Source organism: Mustela lutreola, chromosome 1 (genome assembly GCF_030435805.1).
Source record: "Mustela lutreola isolate mMusLut2 chromosome 1, mMusLut2.pri, whole genome shotgun sequence".
NCBI lineage: Eukaryota > Metazoa > Chordata > Mammalia > Carnivora > Mustelidae > Mustela > Mustela lutreola.
The window spans coordinates 6699978-6722575 of NC_081290.1; the positions used below are offsets into that span (position 1 = coordinate 6699978).

A 22598-nucleotide genomic window follows, 5' to 3' on the forward strand; every position below is an offset into this window, starting at 1 on the left:
TTCATCTGTTTTGTTTCTTAAGTTATACATATAAGTGGAATTTATGGTACTTGTCTTTCTCTGACTGACTTATTTCACTCAGTGTAATAATATTTTCTAGCTCCATCCGAGTCATTGCAAATGGCAAGATTTCATTCTTTTTTATCGCTGAGTAGTATTTCATTATATATATATATATATATATATATATATATCACAATATTTCACTGTGTGTGTGTGTGTGTGTGTATACATCACATCTTCTTTATATTTTCAGTAATCAGTGGATATTTAGGCTCTTTCCATAATTTGGCATTTGACGAAGTATAACATCCATTCATGATAAAAACCCTCAACAAAGTAGGATTAGCAGGAACATCCTTCAACATAATGAAGGCAATATACAAAAAAACCTATGGCTAATATCATCCTCAATGGGGAAGAACTAAGAGCTTTTTGTCTGTGGTAGGAAAAAGCCAGGGATATACACTCTCGCCACTACAAATTTAACATCGTCCTGGAAATGCTAGCCACAGCAGTAAGACAACAAAAAGAAATAAAAGGCATCCAAATTGGCAAGAAGGAAGCCAAACTTCCACTATTTGCAGAGGACATGATACTCTATATAGAAAACCTGAAAGGCTTCACCAAAAAATCGCTAAAATTGATACACCTATTCAGTGAATTCACAGGGAATAAAATCAATATACAGAAATTTTGTTGCATTTCTATACACCAATAATAAAACAGCATAAAGGGAAATTAGGAAATCAATCCCATTTACAATCACACCAAAAACCGTAAGATCTCTAGGATTAAACCTAACCAAAGAGGGTAAAGATCTGTACTCCAGGATTCTTTTTCTTAGAAAAACACATAATCTACTTTTTAGTCATGCCTACACCATGAAATTTGGTGTTATCTAGATAATTTTAACTTGAGAAAAAATCAAAATCGTTTTCTTGTAGTAAAATATCACAAACTTTCTTAAAACAGAAACAATATGCTTTCTAAAAATTGAGATGCCTTTAACAATTTTAACTTGTATTTCAAGAAATAAACAGCTACCTGTCATCACACAGAATTGTTTAGAAATATATTTTAATGGGTAATTGTGAAAGACAGTGATCTTTTTTTAAAGGGGTCTTCCTGGGTCCAAAACCCCTTCTTACTCAGGGAAAATTCCTTATTATGGGAATCTGGGTTGGAGGTCAAAAGAGAAAAACCAAAGGAAGGAGATCCTCCCAGGCAGCCAGAGCAAGGTCTTAGCAGGACCACTCCTACCCTAGACTTTGAACTCCAGCTGGCACTACAAAGATGTTATCAGTTAAAAAAAAAAAAAGGTATTTAAGTGGCAGTAGAGGTAGTAGTATAAATCTTAGATTTGTGGCTTCCTAACACGTATTCCTGTAGCATGACTATGGCTAGTCCTTCCAGTAACCTAGCCCTCTTGCGGTTTTTCCATTTTCTAAGCCTGATTCTTCAGTCTTCCTACAGATTCTTCAACTAACAAATTCCTTTTCTTTTGAAGCTAACCAGTCAGTGTTGGTTTCTCTGTATAAAACCAAAAATCTTAGCTGATTTAGCACTTTATATAGATACCTAGATATTTGTTTATTTAAAAGCAGAAAAGAGGGGCACCTACATGATTCAAATGGTTGGACATCTGCCTTTGGCTCAGTTCATAATGTCCAGGTCTCAGGATCAAGCCCCGCACTGGGCTCTCAGCTCAGCGGGGAGTCTTCTCCCTCTGCCTCTCCCACTGCTTGTGCTCTCAATCTCTTTTTCAAATGAATAAAATCTTTTCTTAAAAAGCAATTTTAACATATCATTTGTGCATCTTTCCCACTGATACCAGAGCTAGCCATAAAGCAGATCAGAGAGTGGACAGATAAGTGAATAGCAGAACAGGGTATCTGGCTCCAATCAGGCCCTCTTACTGACTGGCTTTCTGACTGGTGCCTAAAAGCAATAATGAGATGTCAACTATTATCCAAGGTATTTGTATATAAGCCTATATAATTTATATCACAAATTATAGTATGTTATAATATAGATATATATAGTATAAAGACAAAGTACAGACATATAGCATAAATATATATTTTATATATCACTAACTTACATAAACTTCCATATGAAATGAAACTTCTATATGAATACCTAGGATGGTTTTAAGACCTAGTATTTTACTATTGGCAGTCATTTCTTTTTTTAATAATATCTTTAAAAACTCATTGAGTTAGAACTACATGACAAATTTGGTTCTTTCAGAGAAGTAGTATAGACCAGCACATTATTATTGAGTAGATAACATATATTTAAATTTCTTCATGGCAAAATAAGCATATTAAAAAATAAATAAACTTGAGCCAAGATTCTTCCCACCTCAGTACCTTTGCAAATACTATTCCTTCTGCTTATTTTTTCACTTAACTAATGCCTACCAATCACTTAGATCTCAGCTTAAATGACATTTTCAACAGGATGTCATGCACGAAACCACCCCTTCAATCTCAGACTAGATATCCTATTTATTTCTTTTCATAACACTGTCTTCTTTTCTATTACACTATTTATTGCAACTATAACTGTAAAAATTCTTCCTCTGCTTTATATCTACTATCCCTCCCACAAGTATAAACTCAGTAAGAAAGCCATTTTAGTCCTAATTCACAGTAAAGTGCCGGGCACATGAGACTCTCAAAATATTTGAGAATAGAATGACCGGCAACAGAAACTAATTGGTTTGAAGTGAAGGTACGAAGGACTTCAAAAGTCCATCTAAACAGACTTGAGTTTTACTCTTTATAAAGGGGAGATTCAAGAAATGTTCAAGAATAGGGGCACCTGGGTGGCTCAGTGGGTTAAAGCCTCTGCCTTCGGCTCAGGTCATGGTCCCAGGGTCTCAGGATCGAGCCCCACATCGGGCTCTCTGCTCAGCAGGGAGCCTGCTTCCTCCCCTCTCTCTCTGCCTACCTGTGACCTCTGCCTGTCAAATAAATAAATAAAATATTTAAAAAAAAATAAAAAAGAAAAGAAATGTTCAAGAATAGAAGACTGAGCCATCGAATTATTCTAAAATCTGGGAACGTGACACAAGGTTGACTGGAATTGGGAAAGACTGGGAAAAGAAATATTTTTTCATAATCCAGGTCTGTATTTAGTAAACTTCATGTGATTCTAATACCATCTTCATAACTTTTTACCACATTTTCTGATCAATCTTTGTATTTTGTCAAATCTGTGTACTGCCTTTATTTTACTTAATTTACATAAAAAGGCAAATTTTCACTGCTATATGTGAAATCAGTATCACCTGCTATAGAAATAAAATGTAACAATAAAAGGAAACACAATGAACAAATACTAAATTCCAGCTAGATGTTATTGTGTGCCAAATTTCAAAACCTCAGGCCTTCTCTGTTTGTCAAAGAGAGATGAACATTGTTGATAAGGTGGTTGAAAACCATACTAATACCAAAATGAGACTTTCCATGATTTAACAAGGGGTATTAAAATTAAAATGAGACTAATTAAACTAATATTAAATGTTATTATCAGTGAGCCCCCTGGTATTGTCCCACATTTCAGGTAACACTGGTTTGAAAAGTAAGGGGAGTAAGTTGAGCAGCATTACCATACAACCCATCAATCCCACTCCTAGGTATTAACTAAAAGAAATGAAAACAGTTATTCAAACAAAAACTTGCACACAAATGTTCAGACAGCACTATTCACAATAGCTGAAAGGTAGAAACTCCCAGATACCCATCAAACAATAAATGGCTAAAGAAAATGTGGTGTATATTCACAATGGAATACTATTTAGCCATAAAAAGAAACAAAATACTGACATAGGCTACAATACAGATTAACCCCAAAAATAAGATGCTAAGGGGCTCCTGGGTGGCTCAGTCAATTAAGTGTTCAACTCTTCATTTTGGCGCCCCCGCCCCGCCACTTGTGCTGTTTGTCTCTCTCGCTCGCTCTCTAAAATAAACAAAAACTTTGGGGTGGGTGGGAGAAGATGCTAAGTAAAAGAAACCAAACACAAAAGGTAACATATGTATGATTCCATTTATATTAATTATCTAGAATATGAATTATCTAGAATATCTAGATTCCACTTGTATGAATTATCTAGAAACGCACAGAAACGGAAACAGGTTAGTGGTTGTCAGGCGCTGAGAGAAGATAATGAGGAGGGACTGCTAAATGGGTACAGAGTTTCTGTCTGGGTAGTAAAAAAGGGTTAGAACTTTAGAGAATAGTGATGATTGTATAACACTGTGAGTGCCCTTAAAGCCACTGAATTGTATACTTTTAAGTGGTTAAAATGTTAACCTGTATGTGTGCTTTATCATGATAGAAAAAATAAGGGCTAAACTGAAGTAGTAAGGGTGAAAACAATTATGACGAAATTACACTGCTGAAAGAAAATCATTAAGACTTAACAAAAGATGACAGATGAGATGTGACGGCTGAAGCTGAGGAAAGGAATCAAAGAAAAAGCTAAGGATCTGAATCTGAAATTAAAGCAAAGCAGGGAATCAGGAAAAGCTGAGATTTCGGTGTTTAAAAGGTTAATACTGTCACTAACACAAACAGGGAAATCAGGGGAAGATACTGTTTAGCGAAGAAAACTGTAGGTTGGGATATATATATTTAAAGATGTTATTTATTTGAGGACAGAGAGAGAAGGAGCAGGGGGAGACAGACTCCCCACTGTGCAGGGAGTGGACTGGGGGGCTGATCCTGGGACTCCAGGATGATGAGCTGAGCCAAAGGCAGATGCTTAACCACCTGAGCCTCCCAGGCCCCACTGTAGGTTGAGTTTTAACTATATATAACCTGAGATACCAAATATTTACAGTGATTTAGAAATTCAGAACTGTTTCCTCTAATTAACTAAAAGGAGCTTATAAATAGATGGGATAATTTTGCATAATAGTACTAGAAAAGATTATAATTATGTTTGGGTATTGAGTATGTACTAAATATATCCACATAGAATTAATATACTTCTTTATTATATGTTTTTACTGCTTTAAATTTTGTTCAACTCTGGTTTTCTCTGATACCTTCTAAAATGCAAAGCTGGTATTTTCCTTTTAAAATCTTTCAACCTGGGACACCTGGGTGGCTCAGTGGGTTAAGCCTCTGCCTTCAGCTCAGGTCATGATCTCAGGGTCCTGGGATCAAGCCCCACATCAGACTCTCTGCTCTGCAGGGAGCCTGCTTCCCCCCCTCTCTCTGCCTGCCTCTCTGCCTACTTGTGATCTCTGTCAAATAAATAAAATCTTTAAAAAAAAATTCTTCCAACACCTTCTCACTGCCTTCTGTATAAAGTATGCACTGCTTAGTCTATCTTTATAAAATGCTGCTGTTACCTCCTTAAACTCTCTAACCCCATCGTATTCAATTATTGGTCACTTCCATGCTATTTTCTCTCTGAAAGCCCTTCTCCTTCATCTACTTGTCCAACACCTACTCATTTTTCCATACTCTGTTCAAGAGTTACCTGCCATAGGAGCATAGAGGAAGGAAGGGAAAAATAAAGCAAGACGAAATCAGAGAGGAAGCCAAACCATAAAAGACTCTTAATCATAGGAAACAAACTTAAGGTTGCTGGAGGGAGGAGGGTAGGGCAACTGGGTGATGGACATTAAGGAGAACACATGATGTAATCACCATTGCGTATTATACAAGACTGATGAATCACTGACCTCTACCTCTGAAACTCGTAATACATTATACATTAATTAATTGACTTTAAATTTAAAAAAAAAGACTTCTGAGAATGGCTAAGTTTAGGCATGAATTTTTTTCTGTATTACAGGAAAACCTGAACTATTATTAAGGAAATTAATTTTCAATATTACATTATCCAAGACATTGCTTTCTTGCTGTTTTTGTATACAATTAATTTTTTAAAAGAAGAAAATATTTCAAATATATCTTGGGATGTGAAACTCTCAAAATTAAGGCTCACACTGTCCCAAAAAGACATTTTGATAGAAAGAGGTGAATTGGTCAGTAACATAATTTAAAACTAATGTATTAGAAGAATCATTTTCTAAGAAATAAGAATGATTCTCTGAATTCACAAGAAAAAAAAGTTACCTGCCATAATTCTTTCCTAAACCAACCCAAACATGTACATTTCAAAATACACCACTCCTACCTCTACTATAACACATCATTCTTACCTGCTTACAATGCCTTCCTCTAAGAGATTCTAAGACTCCTTTCAGTAATCATGGGATACCTTTGATGATTTCTGAGTGTCCACGGCTAGCTGTCATTTATTCTACAATATTTGCTTTTTCAGGACTAAGATCATATCATATTTGCTTGAATTCTTGTAGCATCCATGCTATTAAAATAAAACTCTTGGTGCCTGGAGCACCAGAAATCAAAAGGTTTTCACCAGATTCTGCACCAAGTGGTCTTCAAGTTGCATAGTAAGTAACCTTAACATTTGTATAGCTGGTAAATGTTGTACTGAACAATGTTCTTCGAAAATTCAAAGATGCTTCAAATACTTGTTTTTCTAAGTTATAGTACTGAAAATCTTGTGAATCATCTGTATTGTCATTAATTTGTCATTATTGTTCTGTTTTTTATTTTGTTTTAAAATATAAGTTCAGGGGCACCTAAGTGGCTCAGTGGGTTAAGCCTCTGCCTTCAGCTCAGGTCATGATCTCAGGGTCCTGGGATCAAGCCCCACATCGGGCTCTCTGCTCAGTGGGGAGCCTGCTTCCTCCTCTCTCTCTGCCTGCCTTTCTGCCTACTTGTGATCTCTCTCTCTCTCTGTCAAGTAAATAATAAATTAAAAAATAATTTAAAAAATATATAAATTCAGAGGCGTCTGGGTGCCTCAGCCAGTTAAGTGTCTGCCTTCAGCTCAGGTCATGATCCCAGGGTCCTAGCATGGAGACCCTGTCAGCTCCCTGCTCAGCGGGGAGTCTGCTTCTCCCTCTCCCTCTGCCTGCCACTCTGCCTACTTGTGCTCTTCCAAGCAAAAAAATTTTTTTAAATCTTTTTTAAAAATAATAAAAATTTATATATAATATATAATACATTTATTATAAAGTAATACAAAACATATATATATATGTTATAAGACCATAGTTTCCAACAGGTGATGCCACCACCCTCACCCCCTAGGGGGTCCTTTACTTTTTTTTTTTAGGATTTATTTATTTATTTGAGAGAGAGAACACAAGCAGGGAAGAAGAGCAGAGGGAGAGAGAGTAGCAGACCCCCTCACTGAGCTGGGAGCCCCATGTGGGCTCAATCCTAGGACATGGGGATCATGACCTGAGCCTGAGCCACAGACAGACACTTAATTGACTGAGCCACCCAGGCACCCCACTCCCCAGGGGTCTTTGAGATATTGCAGGAAGTCTATAAAGTCAAAAATAAATAAATCTTAAAAAATCGTTATTTTAGAGTGCACAAGCATGAGTGGAGGGAGAGCGAGAGGAAGAGACTCAGACTCCTCACCATGGAGCCCAACATGGGCTTGATCTCACCATCCTGAGATCATGATCTGAGCTAAAATCAAGGGTCAGATGATTAATCAACTGAGCCACACAGGCACCCAAAAAGTCAAAACTATTTTCATGGTAATATTAAGGCATTATTTGTCTTCTTTAGTCTCATTCTCTCATGAGTTTCCCAGGGGCTACCCGGCATATAATACTGCAACAATTAAATGCATAAATAAATACGAGAATCTAGCTATATTCTATTAAAGCCAGACATTGAAGACTTTAAAGAGATTTGCAAAAATATAAAACAATGTTACTCTTTTTCACTATTTTTTTTGGAAAATACAATTATTTCTCATGAAAATGTTATTTCTGTTAATATGGAATGAGCAAATCTCTAGGTTCCAATAACATTCTTTCCTTGCTTTGCCACTTTTTGAGATATGAACTTCCCACCAATGCCCTCAGCATACCATGTTGATTCTTTTAGTCTTGCACACACCTTCATTAAATCCTTATTAGAATTCCAGCTGAGTGTACTCTCAGTTTTCTTCTAGGTCCCTGTGTGATACTCTTCATGATCCTGGGTCAAACAGATTCATCAAGAAAACTGTTTCTTCCTGAGGACAACCGAGGCTACTAATTTCAGATGACCAGGTACGCTGATTTGTTGGTTGATGTCATAGATTTTGTCACTAGAGGCTTATAAAAGCAATTTGCAGAGGCAGTACAGTAAAGTGGTTATGAGACTCTGGAATTAGATTGCCTAAATGGCAATCCTCCTATAGAATCTTACTTTGGCTTATTATAGAACAGGTACAGATTTCCTCTGCTTTCTGAAAGTAGAGCATTCCTGTGAAATCTTTCGTAAGTTAAAATGTCATAAAGCAAAGAAATAATTACTATTGATTTATGCGGGAAAATTTTTGAGAGCTCCCAGACCCAAAAAATAACCTTTCTTAGGGACGCCTGGGTGGCTCAGTTGGTTAAGCGCTGCCATCGGCTCAGGTCATGATCCCAGTGTCCTGGGATCGAGTCCCACATTGGGCTCCTTGCTCGGCAGGGAGCCTGCTTCTCCCTCTGCCTCTGCCTGTGCTCGCTCACTCTCTCTCCCTCTATCCCTGACAAATAAATAAATAAAATCTTTTTAAAAAAAAAAAAACAAAAAAAAAAAAACCTCTCTTAGGCTTTTCAGATACCTTAGGATGCATCCTGCTAACAAATGCCCAAAATAAATTAAGATGAAGGACAGATGTTCACAGACACAGTTCAAAGTTATGGCAGCCTGATGCTGAGATGCTCGGTGTCGTTCCAGGGGCTGCGGCTTGGTGGGCCATGCTTGCTGTTCCAGGTGTGCACTGTCTCTATAACGGCTCTGCAAAACAAACGCTGAACACCCTTTCACTTTTCACTTTTTTCCATAAAGGCTAAAATCCTCTTTGGATTCCTTTCAGCTATCAAAAACAGATACTAACATGTCTTTTTGTTAAGAATGAAGTGGCACGCAGCACCTGGGTGGCTCAGTTGGTTAAGTGTCCAACTTCGATTCAGTTCATGATCTCAGACTCTCAGACTCCTGGGATGGAACCATGCCTCTCTGGCTCTTTTTGTCCCTCTGCCTCGCCCCCCCCCCCCCCCGTTGGACATGCTTGCTCGCTCTCTCTCTCTCGCTCAACTAAATAAAACCTAGAAAGAAAGAAAGAAAGAAAGAAAGAAAGAAAGAAAGAAAGACAGACAGACATAACACAAGCTTCCAAAATACAAGGGATACCTGTACACCTTATAAAGTGATCATTAAGATCAAATGTGATAAATTTAAGATTAAATATGAAATCTTTAAAAAACAGCACAGCCACCTTACACCAGTTAGAATGGCAAAAGTTAACAAGACAGGAACAACAAATGTTGAAGAAGATGTGGGGAAGGGGGAACCCTCTTATACTGTTGGTGGGAATGCCATTTGGTACAGCCACTTTGGAAAACAGTGTGTGGATTCCTCAAAAAATTAAAAACAGAGCTACCCTATGACCTGGCAACTGCACTACTGGGTATTTACTCAAAGATACAGATGCCTTCTATACCCCAATGTTCATAGCAGCAATGTCCACAATAGCAAAACTGTGGAAAGAGCTAAGATACCCTTCAACCCTTGAATGGATAAAGAAGATATGGTCCATATATACAACAGAGTATTACTCAGCAGTCAGAAAGGATGAATACCCAACTTTTGCATCAACACGGATGGGACTGGAGGAGATTATGCTGAGTGAAATCAGTCAAGCAGAGACAGTCAATTATCATATGGTTTCACTTACGTGTGGAACATAAGGAATAACATGGAGGACATTAGGAGAAGGAAAGGAAAAATGAATTGGGGGAAATTGGAGGGGGAGACAAACCATAAGAGATTGTGGACTCTGAGAAACAGACTGAGGGTTTTAGAAGGGAGGAGGGTGTGGGGGATGGGTGAGCCTGGTGGTGGGCATTAAGGAGGGCACGGACAGCATGGAGCACTGGGTGCTGTACATAAACAATGAATCCTGGAACACTGCATCAAAAACTAATAATAATAAATAATAAATAATAATAATAATAAATAATTTAAAAATCCCAGAAAAAGATAGCACATCTTAGCATAAAACATATGGTATTAATTTTGATATATTATTAATAAAATAAATTCTAACACTAAGTAGTTTATTCAGGCAGTTAGTACAAAAATCAGCCATCCTTCAGTTTTCTTATATTAGGAACCAAGCAAAACTACAGAGTCCCTGTATTGAGATTCACCAGTATATACTAAACCACTGTCTTCCAGCCTTCTAGAGCTATGAAGAAAGAGAGACAGAGGGAAAAAAAAGAAAAATGAAAGACGTTAAAGAGAAAAATATAGAAAAAGCTTAAAAAAATAGAGACACACGAGAGAAAGAGAGAGGGGGAAAGGGAATCAAAAAGGAAACCAATTCCCACCTTCTGTCTTCTTCGCCTATCCCCTAATTTCATCTCACACCAGCACATTTACTGTTTACTTCACTGATCATAGTCTTTCCATCTCTCCCTCTTCGGTTCTTTGATGTCTGGATTAACAACTCAATGACCCTCTCCGGATAGAAGGTTAATTTGAACACATCTATCACTCTACTAAACCAAAATATTGCCATAATTTAACAGAGATTCTTGGAAACTCCCCAATGCTTAAGATATAAAATGACTCAGAAAAGTAGTGGCATAATTAGGCCACATTTCTTTGGCTCCTCTTCAAAGGAGAAATAAAGGATCTAAAACTATTTCCCTGAAGTGAGGACTTTATGGTAAATTAATTTTTTAATGAATTTCAGGTGTATAGATTTGGATTAATCATTTAGTTGATGATACATACATTGTCTTCTCTGATCCATGCACGCATATACACACACATATATGTTTGTAATACCATGAAGACCCATGAATTCATGAGAACATTCACAATCACTTAAAATAAAGGTATAATTATGTTCCTTCCCTGTCATGTTTCCTTCTCTCCTCCAACTCAGGATATAATAAATATCCCGAGTTCTGTGTTTATTATACCCTTTTCTTTTAAGCTGTGGTAAAAGAAACATAACATTTTGCTATCTTTATCATTTTCAAGCGTATAGTTCAGTGGCATTAACTACACTCATATTGTTATGCAACCTCTGCTCTCTCGTTTTTAAAAAAGATTTCTATAAACATGCCTAAACAAAATATTAAACTTTAGTTATACTGAACTTTATAAAAAGAGTAATCACTCTGTATTTAATCTCACCACTATTTTATTTGATGAGATTTTAGAAAAATTCATCTACATTTCCTGTAAACAAACAAGTCTTGCTTGTCTTTTGTCAGTTTTATTCCTGATCATTTCATGTTTTTGAATGCCTACTGTTGCCACTATAAATTTTTTCTTTTAAAATGATATTTTAATTATTTGTTACTGATGTAGAAAACATAATACATTGATCTGCTAGCTATCTACTTTGATCAATTCTGATATTACTTTAACACTTAGTAAATTCTTTTGGGTTTTCTATGTAGATGATCTCTACAAAGTTTTATTTCTTCCTTTCCAATTCTTATGGATTTCCCTTTTTTTTTTTTTTTTTGTTTTATTTTTCAGGCTAGGAGTTACAGCACAATGAAAATGAAGTGAAAAATGGCATCATCATCTTGTTTTATAAATTCCCAGTATACTTTATCATAGCTAAGCCAAGTTGTCTAAACAAGGCCTTTCCTAAGAGTAAATACTGCATGATTCCAACCCTCAGCTCTATCCAGAGACTCATATACCTATGGCTATTGAATAACAGAAACATCTGATGACACAAATAACTTCACCATCCAGAGAGAAAATACCATTTGTTGAACGTAGGAGAAAAACTAAAATCTGGCCAGAGAACTGGCTATATTTGTGAAAATGCTGGCTGGTAAAAAATTCATTTAGATTTGTTAAAATACCCTTCTAATACTTTGTCATCTTATAGAACAACCTTAAAGGTAGATGGATTAGGTGTTACAATGAGCATCTAAATATAAGAAAACTGAACAGACACAGCTAACATCTAAGATCACAGAGCAAGTGGGAGACACCACTGTATACTGTATCTCTAGATGCCTAGCCCATCCCATCATCCCATAAACTGAAGAAAGCAGAAAACTGTGTGGTCTAAAATGGATCCCAACAGAAGCTATTCTCAGATCTCCCAATCATGATGATTTTAAGGGTCTACCACCCACTCTACACTTTGCTCAGACTGGCTGTGAACGATAAAATGTATCAAAAATTTAAAAGTGTGTAAGCAGTATTAACCAAACTTTGGCAGCTAAGGGAATCTTGTGGGAGTTCAATTAAAACTATGAAAAGGGAGGGGTGCCTGGGTGGTTCAGTAGGTTAAGCAACCAACTCTTGATCTCAGTTTAGGTCTTGATCTCAGGGTTGTGAATTCAAAAAATTCAAATTCACTGGGCATGGAGCCTACCTAGGGAAAAAAAAAAACCCCACACACATACATAAACAAAAAACAAAACAAACAAGAAATCTGTGAAAAGGAAAGTTATGCCCTCCACTCCTACACCCTCCAAGGTACACTGTACATCAACTGAGGGAATTCCCAGTCTACAGAAATCACTGAACTCCTCCTGCTCACTTTTTAGGAAACTTCTTTTAAGCACACTGGTTTCTCGGAAAGCATTTCTTTTCTTGGCCCAAAACAAATCAGTCAGGGCAGACTGCTTCTTTTGGCCTAATGCCATAATTAAAAGCTTAAAGATAAACCAGCAGCATCTGAAACTGAAACTAAAGACGGAATATTTCCTTAACTCTTCTTTTCTTTCAAAACTAAACTCAGATCAGTGAATACAAAGAAAAGAAGTATGCAAGAGCTTTGAAAAAATTAGAAAATAAGTTTAAGAAGAGTTGTAATTTAGCTTTAGCTTTTTATTCAAATGATTCACCTAGTATTGCCTGTAGATGTAGCAAGTAATAGTTGGCTTGCTATTATCCCAAAAAAGATACCTTTTTTTTTTTCCAAATTCTTCTCCACATTGATAACATATACAAAATTTTCTTCCCTAAAGCAAATTCCCATTTAAAGCAAGAATAGAAGGATTCTATTCTTTGATTTGATTCTATGTTTTGATTCTATGCTCACCAGACAACATTCAGGTTACTAATTCAACTTCCCAGATGCTGCGATACAGGAAAAGTATGACTTGGATACCAGACTCAATTTTCCCAGTCATTGGGAGGTCCTCATTATAAATAAATAAACTGTCTTTTTTAATTTGCGTCTTAGTCTCTTGTATGTTTGGTTAACAGAATTAATTCTTTAAGAACATTAATTCTTTACTCTGGATGATTAGAAAAAAAATGAGTGTTTCTGGACTATAAAACTGAGAACCAGACACTACAGAATCCTAAAAAAGTATTACCCATCTCTGAGAGACTCTACCAATCTACCTGCCTGGTTGGCTGGCTTCCTCCTATACCATTAGTTATAACACTTCTCTAATTGGATATGCTTTCCCTTCCTGGCCATTTGTCTAAATAGACACAACAGTGTTCATCTGAATGCTCCTGATCTTTATGAGCACATTCTTCTATGAATATATTATTTATTGTCTGAGCCACTCATTTGGCACTGATCATACAGTTCCTTCATTGGTAGTCATTGTTTCTTAATTTTTGCTATTTCCAATTAGAATACAAACCATCAAGGACAAACATCAGATCACTTTCCCTGAGATTACTTTGGACCCCAACACTATTACGAGAACAAGCGCAATTCTCCTCATTCTTCAAACACCATCTATGGCGTATATGTAATATACACTGAAAAGATTTGCATTCTTTCATTCATTCAGTGGATAATTAAAGAGAACTTCCAACAAATAATTAGGAAACTTTTTAGGAGCATCACCTTTTGTATAGTTACCCTACAGTCCTTGGAATGAAGAGCCTGGACTATACCACACTAAGAAAATATGTATTAATTCTACTTACTTTAATCCATATTAACTCCTTAGGAAATCAGTCTTAAGTTAAACTTGGTTCCTCAATCTAGAAAAATCAATAATAACCATGTCCTCATGTACAAATACAAGCCAACAGAATTTCTTTTTGAAGATGTACAATTCTTACTTATGCTGTTTCTTCAAATCTGTATAGATTTACCTATCTATCTATCCTCCCCAGCCAATATTTACCGAATATTTCCATATGATGAAGTCTTAGAATATAGATAAAGTTCAATGACATAGAGTTTGGAGCCAACGGACAAGAAAGAATTCTTGAGATGTCTTTGGTGCAAAAAACAGTTTAGAGCTGCTGCCCTGGGGATGTGAGGACTGCAAATTGGGAAGAGATTAGGGATGGCGTAAGTCTCTAAGGAATTTTGGAAGTAAGGTTTCCAAGACCTTGAGGGGCTAGCGATTGTTTGGGAAAAAGGTTATTCATTACTGGTTATTTATTACTGGTAAGTAATAAAACCTTTATGTAAGACCCTTTTGATGTGTATCAGTGGGCCATATGCTTGGAAATGTTTGTCAACATGTATCTCGGAGGGTTTAGAGATAAAGTTTCCAAAGGAATGGTTAGTAGACTTACAGATCTGTAAGTAGACTTACAGATCCTTACAGGCTGAGGCTAAGTGTCAGTCAGGCTAGGATTGCCCTTTGCCCTTAGCAAAGCCTCCAGGTGGGGGCAATTTAGTCCCTAGAGGAATGTGACTCGGCCTTTTTCCATAGGCTTAGTTTTATACTAACAACTGAAATGTGGAAACAGTTGAGGTGTCCATCAACAAGAGAATGGATAAACCTTTTTGTGCAATGGAATACTATGCAGCAATAAAGACAAAATACGGATTCATGCAACTACATGGATGAATCTAAAACATCTGCTGGGAAAAAGAAGCCTTGCACTGAATAGCACATATTGGAATGGTCCCATTTATACGAAGTTCTAAAAAAGACAAAACAAATCTATAGTTAAAAAAATTCAGAAGAGCAACAGTGTCAGGAGTAGAGGAGATGGCGTGAGGACAGACTGGCAAGTGGCATGAAGGGAGTTCCTGGAGTGTTAGTGATATTCTATAACCTGACAAGGATTTGGATTATACAACTGTATGCATTTGTGAGATTCATTTAACAGTACAATGAAGATCTAAACATTTCTCTCTCTACATATATACATTTTTAATATACATTTTATATAGATATAAATCTATATCTTTTATATATAATATCTATATTATACAGATATATATACATATATATGTATGTAGATATACATACATACATACATATGTATATATACATATATACATATATACATACACATATATATGTATGTATATATGTATACATACATTTTACCTCAAAAAGAAAGAAAAAGAAGAAGAACATAGGGACGACTGGGTGGCTCAGTTGTTAAGCATCTGCCCTCAGCTCAGGTCATGATCCTGGGGTCTTGGGATCAGGCCACACATTGGGTTCTCTGCTCAGCAGGAAGTCTGTTTCTCCCGCTTCTTCTCCCTCTGCTCATGTATGTGTGTGCTCTCTCTCTAATAAATAGAGTCTTTAAAAAAAAAGGAAAACAAAAAAACTAACTCAATAGAAAGTACACTGGAATGATGGAGTAATGACCTCTGAAAATCTCCTCTATAAAAGAAAAAAGAGCATTGGGGGGAAAAAAATCTATCAAAACCAACTTTTTTCAGAACTCTTCAAATTAGCCAAAAGTTTGCAGCAGTATGGAAAACATCTAAGACACAGCTTATCTCAGTAAGAACAGAACTCTGTGGCACTTTTCACTGCCCTGTTTTCATTCCCCTCTCCCATGCTCTACACAGCAGCCTTGAAAAATAACACAACAAAAAACCATAAAACAAGTACCAAAATTTTCAATAAATATGCATTTGTCAATGATTATTTTGAACATAAATGAACATTCAAATCAAAAGACTCTGAATGACAAAGTAGATTTTTAAAAACCTATTTATATGCTGCCTTACAAGAGAACCATTTCAGATCTAAAGACACCTGCAGATTGAAAGTGAGAGGGCAGAGAAACATTGATCATGGAAATGGATGTCAAAAGAAACTCAGAGTATGGGGTGCCTGGGTGGCTTGGTCAGTTAAGCATCTGCCTTCGGCTCAGGTCATAATCCCAGGGCCCTGGGATCAAGCCCCACACTGGGCTCCCCCCCTCAACAGGGAGTTGGCTTCTCTCTAACCCTCCCCCATCTCATGCTCTCTCTCTCTCAAATAAATAAGTAAATGAATTTTTAAAAAGAAAAAAAGAAAGAAAGGGTAGCAATACTTACAATAGAATAAATTAAAACAAAAACTGTAACAAGTGACAAAAAAAGTACCCTACGGGCGCCTGGGTGGCTCAGTGGGTTAAGCGTCTGCCTTCGGCTCAGGTCATGATCTCAGGGTCCTGGGATTGAGTCCCGCATCGGGCTCTCTGCTCAGCAGGGAGCCTGTTTCCTCCTCTCTCTCTGCCTGCCTCTCTGCCTACTTGTGATCTCTGTCTGTCAAATAAATAAATAAAATCTTTAAAAAAAAAGTATGCTACACAATCAAAAAGAAGACAACCCAAAAAGATGACATAATTGAAAATATTTATGCACTCAGGATGGGAGGACCCAAATACATAAAGTAAATAACAACAAATGTAAAGGAAATCATCAACAGTAATACAATAGTTGGGGACTTTAACACCTCACTTACATCAATGGACAGATCATCCAAACAGGAAATCAATAAAAGAACATTTGCTCGGAATGACACAATGGACCAGATAAATTTAACATATATATGTGGAACATTGCATCCTAAAACAGCAGAATACATGTTCTTCTCAAATGCATGTGGAACATTCTCCAGAAAAAATCACATATTAGGCCACAAAACAAATCTTAATAAATTCAAAAAGATCGAAGTCATAACACACATCTTTTCTGAACACAATGCTATGAAACTAGAAATCAACCACAAGAAAAAATCTGTAAAGGGCCCAAATACATGGAAGTTAAATAACATGCTACTGAATAATGAATGGGCCTACCAAAAAAATCAAAGAAGAAATCAAAAATTACATGGAAACAAATGAAAATGAAAACACAACCATTCAAAAACCTTGGGAGCAGTTCAAAGAGGGAAGTTATTATCAATACAGACCTACATCAAGAAAAAAGAAAAAACTCAAATAAACAACCTGACCTTATACCTAAAGAATCTAGAAAAATAACAAAATTCAAAACCAGAAAAAAATAACAAAAATTAGAGCAGAAATAAATGATATAGGAACCAAAAGAAAAAAATAATAGAACAGATTATGAAACCAGCTGGTTCTTTGAACACATCAATAAAATCAATAAACCTGTAGGTAGCCACACTCAACAAAAAGAGAGAGCAGACCCAAATAAACAAAATCACTAATGAAAAAAGAGAAACAACAACCAACACCAAAGAAATATGAACCATTTTAAGAAAATTATGAAAATTTACATGTGAAAAAACTCTACAACCTAGAAGAATTGGTATACCTGGAAACACATAACCTACCAAAACTGAATCAGGAAGAAACAGAAATTGGTCAGATGGGTTACCAGTAATGGAACTGAAGCATAATTTAAAAAAAAAAAAAACTCCTTTACTGAGCCATCAGAAAGATAAATCCTACCATTTACATCAAGAGGAATGGAACTGGAAGGTATTATGCTGAGTAAAATGTCAGAGAAAGACAATTAACATTATGGTTTCACTCATATGAAGAATGTAAGAACCAGCAAAAAGGATCATCAGGAAAGAGAGGGAAAACAAATGGGAAGAAATCAGAGAGGGAGACATGAGAGACTTAACTATGGGAAAGAAATTAAGGGTTGCTAGAAGGGAGGTGGGTGGGCGGCTGGGGTAACTGGGTGATGCATATTAAGAAGAGCACGTCATGTGATGAGCACTGGGTTTTAATATGCAACTGATGAATTTACTCAACTCTACATCTGAAATTAATGATGTTGGCTAATTGAATTAAGAAAAATAAACCTCCCAAAAGACAAAACTCTAGGACCAGATGGCCTCACAGACAAGTTCTATCACTTAAAAAAGAGTTAATACTCATTCTTCTGAATACTCAAAAAAAAAAAAAAAAAGAAAAGAAAGAAAAGAAAGAAAAATTGAGGAAGGAAAACTTCCAAATTCATTCTATGAGATCAGTATCATCCTGATACCAAAAACAGATAAACACACCACAAAAAAAAGAGAACCATGGGCCAATAACTCTGATGAACATAGAAACAAAAACTCCTCAACAAAACACTAGCAAACCAAATCTAACAATACATTAAAACAATCATTCACTGTGATCAAGTTGGATCTATTCACGAGAGGCAAGTGTGGATCAATATTCACAAATCAGTGTGATTTATCACACATCAACAAGATGAAGGAAAAGAACCACAGGACACAGAACATTCATTTGTAATAAAACCCTCATCAAAACGGTTCTAGAGGAAACATACCTCGACATAATTCAGGGCTTATATACCACCAGTGTCACACTTCTGCTGAAAAACAGAGATGGTTTCTCTAATGTCAGCAACAAGAGAAAAAAAAAAAAGAAAGAAAACAAGGATGTGTACTCTCATTGATTTTATTCAACAGAGTACTGGAAGTCCTAGCCACAGTAATCAGACAACAAAAAGAAATAAAAAGGCATCCAATTTAGCAAGGAAGAAGTAAAGCTTTCATTCTGCAGATGAGATGGTACTAAAGATAGAAAATCCTAAAAACTCCACCAAAAAACTACTAGAGCTGATAAATGAATTCAGGATATAAAAGCACTGTATAGGAGAGCCTGGGTGGCTTAGTGGGCTGGGGCCTCTGCCTTTGGCTCAGGTCGTGATCCCAGGGTCCTGGGATCCAGCCCCACATCAGGCTCTCCACTCAGTGGGGAGCCTGCTTCTCCCCTCCTCTCTCTCTCTGCCTGCCTCTCTGCCTATTTGTGATCTGTCTGTCAAATAAATGGATAAAATCTTAAAAAAAAAAAAAAGCACTGTTTAGAAATCCATTGCATTCCTGTACACAAATAATGAAGCAACAGAAAATGAAATTAAAAAAACAATTCCAACTATAATTGTACCAAAAACAAAATTTCTAGAAATAAACTTGAAAGTAAACACCTGTACTCTGAAAACTACAAAACCACTGATGAAAGAAATTCAAGACAACAAAAACAAAGACATTCCTGTGTTCACGGACTATTAAAAAAAAAATCATTAAAAAGTCTATACTACCCGGGGCGCCTGGATGGCTCAGTGGGTTAAGCCACTGTCTTCGGCTCAGGTCATGATCTCAGGGTCCTGGGATCGAGCCCCGCATCGGGCTCTCTGCTCAGCGGGGAGCCTGCTTCCTGCTTCCTCCTCTCTCTCTGCCTGCCTCTCTGCCTGCTTGTGATCTCTGTCTGTCAAATAAATAAATAAAATCTTTAACAAAAAAAAAAAGTCTATACTACCCAAAGCAATCATTTAATATACTCCCTATCAGTATTTTTCAAAGAACTATAAAATAATAATCCTAAAATTTGTATGGAACCACAAAAGACCCTCAGAGAGTCAAACCAATTTTGAAAAAGCAGAACAAAACTGGCGGCATCACAATTCCAGACTTCAAGTTATGTTACATAGCTGTGGTAACTGAATAGTATAGTACAGCACAAAAAACAGACACATCGATAAATAAAATAGAACACCCAAAAATAAACCAACAATTTTATGGTTAATTATTCTTCAGCAAAGGAGGAAAGAATATGCAATAAGGAAAAGAGTCTTTTCAACAAATGGTGTTGAGGAAATTGGACAGCTACATGCTAAAGAAAGTAGGCCAATTTCTTAGAAGAAACACAAAAAAGAAACTCAAAACCGACTGGGAACCTAAATATGAGATGTGAAACCATAAAAATCCTAGAAGAGAACACAGACAGTGATTTCTCGGACATTGGCTGTAGCAACATTTTTCTACATGTGTCTGCTGAGGCAAGGGAAATAAAAGCAATAAAAGCAAATAAAAGTCCACTGGGACTGCATCAAAATAAAAAGCTTCTTCATGGCAAAGGATGCAATCAACAAAACTAAAAGGCAACCTACTAAGTGGAAAAATATATTTGTAAATGACATATGTGATAAAAAGGGTTAGGATCCCAGGAAGACGAACCATGAGAGACTGGACTTGGAAACAAACTGAGGGTTTTCGAGGAAAGAGGGTGGGGGAGGGGTGAGCCTGGTGGGTCTTAAGGAGAGCGCGGACTGCATGGAGCACTGGGCGTGGCGCATTAACAGTGAATCTTAGAACACTGAAAAAAGTAAAATAAAGTTAAGATGTTAGAAAAAGAACATGGCCTTCAGAATTAAAGTTTCTGGATTAAATGAGTCATTATTTAAGGAATAACTGAGTCAATAATCATAAAGCACTTCGAACATAGTCTGGCCCAGTTTTTGCTCTGTAATGTTTAACTTAAAAAACCAGTAAGAAATATTTTCTCATTAATAACATATCTAGTCCACTTCATAGCTAATCTGCCTCAAACTCTGTTTGAGAGAGCATGTTAGCTGAGAATTTAAAAACAGACAAAAGTAAACTTATCACTTTTTTTTTTTTAATGTTGGAATTGTTCAGAAACTCTTCCATCCTTGAATGTCAAACATTTCTCTAAAAATTCTGGCCTTTTTTCTCACAATCTAATTTCTTATCCTGCACAAAGAGCTATGGGAGGTCCCTTCCATACCACGGTCTCTCTCCTGAGCCCTTCCCTCATCAGAAGAAAGTCTCTGCCATGTGAAAGTCTTCTGGGATCTGGCAGTTCCTGTCTCATTCCCCTTCCTTTTGTCTTCCCAGTTTCCCCCAGCGAGTTCCCCTGACTTGCTGACCTGAGAGCTTCGCCCTGGCACAGACTGAGCAATGTTGGCCTGCCCCAAGCAACAACTTTGTCATTGTTCTGATGACAACATTCCTACATTTGAGGTGTCAAGTTTTACGTGTGCCTAGTTTGCAGATATGTGCTCCTCATGGTATCTGTGCCAAGCTCTACACCAGTATCTACCAGCTAAACGAGTTTAATCCGAGGATGAAACTCAGCCTCAACCTGGCCTATCTCTAGATTGTTGCAGCTTAACGGACTATGGAAAGGCCTCCCAGATATTTCCCCAGGTTCCAAGTATTCACTTGCGCGAGATTGCCCATTGAAGCATGATGATGCCTACATTCCGAACAGCATGTCACCTTGGGTCCCCTACTGCCAATCGCTGACAAAAACAAACTACTATATCCCTTGGATACTGAATTTCCACTGCTGGGCCCAGCATAGTACACCATCTGGGTATCACCTGCTTCCTACTGACGCTACCTGCTGTGAATAATCGGCCAAGTGCTACTGAATACTAAGAAACTGATTTTTGCCCCTATTTTGCCCTGTTAAAATTGTGCTAATTTCTTTACCAGTTTAACAACTGACACTTTTTATCCTCTGCTTTGCATGTGACAATATCTTTGAATTGTATCAATGTTAAACCAACCTGTTTCCATCCTGTTCTCCCAAGGTCTCTCTATTCATGCCCCTTTTTAATATTTTTCTCCAGGGGCACCTGGGTGGTTCAGTCCGTTAAGTGTCTACCTTCAGCTCAGACCATGACCCCAGGGTCCTAGGACTGAGCCCCATGTTGTCGGTGTGTTCTCTGTCTGTGGGAAGCCTGCTTCTCCCTCTCCCTCTGCCTGCTGCTCTCCTGGCTTGTGCGTGAACGCTCTCCCTCTCTCTCTCTCTCTCTCTATCAAATAAATAAATAAATATTTTTTAAAAACTTTTAAAAAAATAAACATTTTCTTCAAAAAGGAAATCCTTTGTTTTTTGCAATAATCTTATCATGGCTATTAATCCTTTTTTTATGGCATTCTAGACATTCCTTATGACGTTTCATTCAGGGATTTTTCTAAACCACACAAAATTTACTTACCAACACTAAGAGAAATCAGATATCCAAACAAGTAGTGTTTTCCCTCAAAATAGTTATATGTAGGGGACTATTCAGTTATTCTAATTAAGTCATGAGTGTTCAAAACATTCTGGAATTCTTTGAAACTTACCAATTCCAGATCTTTGAACTTGTTCAAGAAGACCAAACCTATTTATAGTATTTGATCAAAAGGAAAGGTGTGGCTAAACTCTTATTTCCAAAAATTAGATTCACCTACAAAGGATGAAAAATTGCTATTACTAAAGAACTTTTAAAACTTTCTTAGGCTCTAAAAGAAATTACAAAAGTTTAAAACAAATATTAAGAAAAAACATCATAAGTAAACTAAATGGATTTCAACCTTTGTATGACCTAACACAAATCTTACCTGAGGTTCTTCTTCCATATATAAAATAAAGATAATTTTCGTATTTTCTTACAGGTTATTGTAGGGATAAAAAGAGAAAATATATGACATCCCTGGAACCCATGAGGTGAATGAATATATTTATATTCATGACTTAATGCTGCAAATTAAAATAGATTCAAAACACAGCATTAAGATATACTCATTTTAAAACTGTTACTTAGCTGG

General features: G+C 36.7%; 1 protein-coding gene across 6 annotated transcripts in view; it reads right to left on the bottom strand.

The window, feature by feature from the left end:
- Window positions 1-22598, bottom strand: part of ART3 (ADP-ribosyltransferase 3 (inactive)) — a 151202-nt gene that overhangs the window by 105478 nt on the left and 23126 nt on the right. The window contains exon 1 of one of the 6 annotated variants that reach the window (XM_059159037.1): window positions 18521-18573. The exons of the other annotated variants lie outside the window; for them this stretch is intronic. The gene's annotated coding sequence lies outside the window, so the exon portion shown is untranslated. Of the gene's footprint in view, window positions 1-18520; window positions 18574-22598 lie in introns of those variants that run through there. 6 annotated transcript variants of the gene reach the window in all.